The sequence below is a fragment of the Rutidosis leptorrhynchoides genome, chromosome 10 (genome assembly GCF_046630445.1).
Source record: "Rutidosis leptorrhynchoides isolate AG116_Rl617_1_P2 chromosome 10, CSIRO_AGI_Rlap_v1, whole genome shotgun sequence".
Lineage (NCBI taxonomy): Eukaryota > Viridiplantae > Streptophyta > Magnoliopsida > Asterales > Asteraceae > Rutidosis > Rutidosis leptorrhynchoides.
In genome coordinates this window covers 48,947,194-48,949,363 of record NC_092342.1, presented here as the reverse complement: position 1 = coordinate 48,949,363, position 2,170 = coordinate 48,947,194, and the positions used below count along the sequence as shown (strand labels likewise).

General features: G+C 35.7%; 1 non-coding gene across 1 annotated transcript; it reads left to right on the top strand.

Annotated features, from left to right (window-relative positions):
• Window positions 1–1,055: 1,055 nt before the first annotated feature.
• On the top strand, window positions 1,056–1,162 carry LOC139873960 (small nucleolar RNA R71). Its single transcript, XR_011767669.1, has one exon. It is a non-coding gene; the product is annotated as a small nucleolar RNA R71 (small nucleolar RNA).
• Window positions 1,163–2,170: the final 1,008 nt, after the last annotated feature.

Sequence of the window (2,170 nt, the reverse complement as noted above, 5' to 3'; positions counted from 1 at the left end):
TATCCAAAAATTTGGATTGCTCGGCTTCAAGTCTCTCTTTTCTCATTTTACTCGGGTAAGGAAGTGGTGGTTGGTATGGTTTAACATAAGGTTTAGCCTTAACTGTGTTATCTTCATTAACCTTTTCAACTACCGGTTATTTTTCCTTATCTTGTTCAGGTTGTGGTTCTTGTGGAGTAGGAATAGCTTCATCAGAAATTACAGGTATTTCAGGTGGTTTAAGTGTAATACCACTTCTCGTGGTAATGGCTTTAGCTATTTCATTCCGGGGGTTAGCATTTGTATTACTAGGTAGACTTCCCGGTTTTCTTTCACCTATTAACCTTGCTAGGTTACTTACTTCTTGTTCCAAATTTTGAATAGAAGCTTGTTGATTTCTAAATGCTTGAGCATTTTGTTCATTGGTTTGTTTCTGAGATGTGAAAAACTGTGTTTGAGATTCAACTAGCTTCGTCATCATATCTTCTAAATTCGGCTTTTTATCATCGGTTGGTGGTGGTTTGTTTTGAAAATTAGGTCTTTGCTGATTGTAAGTATTATTGGATACCTGTTGATTACTAGGACCTTGTTGATTGTTGTATGGAACAGTTTAGTTATAATTCTGGTTTTGATTGTAAATTGGTCTTGGCGGTTGATAATTATTCTGATAATTATTTCCAGGCCTTTGGTTTATGTATGAAACATTCTCTCTTTGTTCCATTGTTAGTTCAATACTGAGACAATCTTTTGTCAAATGTGGTCCTCCACACTGCTCACAACTAATTCGTATTGAGTGAATATCTTTAGTCATCTTTTCCATTCGTCTCTCGACAGCATCTATCTTTGCAGAAATGGAATCTAAGTCATGGCTAGAATCGGCTCTAGCTGCTTTAGATGATCTAACGATATCTTTTTCTTGGTGCCATTCATGTGAGTGGAAAGCAGTGTTATCAATAATTTTGTAAGCATCAGTTTCTGTTTTCTTCATAATGGAACCACCAGCTGCTATATCTATGTCTTTTCTTGTAGTGATGTTGCATCCTTGGTAGAATATCTGTACTATTTGACAAGTGTCTAAACCATGTTGCGGACATCCTCTCAATAACTTTCCAAATCTTGTCCATGCTTCATATAAAGTTTCATTTGGCTTTTGTGTGAACGTAACAATTTCTCCTTGAAGTCTCACGGCTTTAGATGCCGAAAAGAATTGTTTAAGAAATTTTTCAACTAAAACGTCCCATGTATCAATCGCTCCTTCAGGTAACGATTCCAACCAATCTTTGGCTTCTCCCTTTAAAGTCCAGGGAAATAACATGAGATATATCTGTTATCCTCCACTTTTCTTATTTTAAATAGAGTGCAGATCCTATTAAAGGTACGAAGATGTTCATTTGGATCTTCCTTCGGTGCACCATTAAATTGGCATTGATTTGTTACCTTGTGTAGGATTTGTCCTTTGATTTCATAATCTGGCGCATTAATATCAGGTTGAGTAATTGCGTGACCTTGGCCAGTGCGTTTAGCTCTCATTCGGTCTTCCATACTTAAAGGTTCCAGATTCTCCATAATTGAATTTGTTGAATCTGAATCACTAGAGAATTCTGATTTAATGGTTAGTTCCTCAACAATCTCTGTTTAAATGATTGGTGGTTCCGGAGGAAAGATTAGTGGTTCAGGATCTATGAATTGTCCCTGAATATTCTCCAGATTCTCAATTGTGAGGTCGGGTTCAAAAAATGGATTATCGTAAATTTGAATTGGAGTACTTGGTCGACTGGATGACGATTCTAAAGAAAAATCAACGACGACAATATTTGCTAGATGTCTTGATCGAGTTAAAGGTGGTGAACGTACAAAAGGTGGTGAACGTTTTGCTCGGTGCATTCACTGAATATCCTATTAGTTTTTAAAAAGGAAGAAAAATTATATAAGTTATCAAATTAATAGACTTTTCTGATATTGCCCACGTTTTGAATAGCCAAAATATGCAACAGAGGGGCAGGATTCGTTGTTCTCAATATAATTGAGTACTGTTTGGCTCCAATAACCCGGTCCACGTACAAATCCAACTATTACTATGAACCAGAAAATTTTAATGTCTATCAATTTAACCACTTAAAATAAATTTTCGTAATTTAAAGAAATTTTAGAGAAGAAGATAGAAAATTCTATGTCCTAAAACTAGAATAGC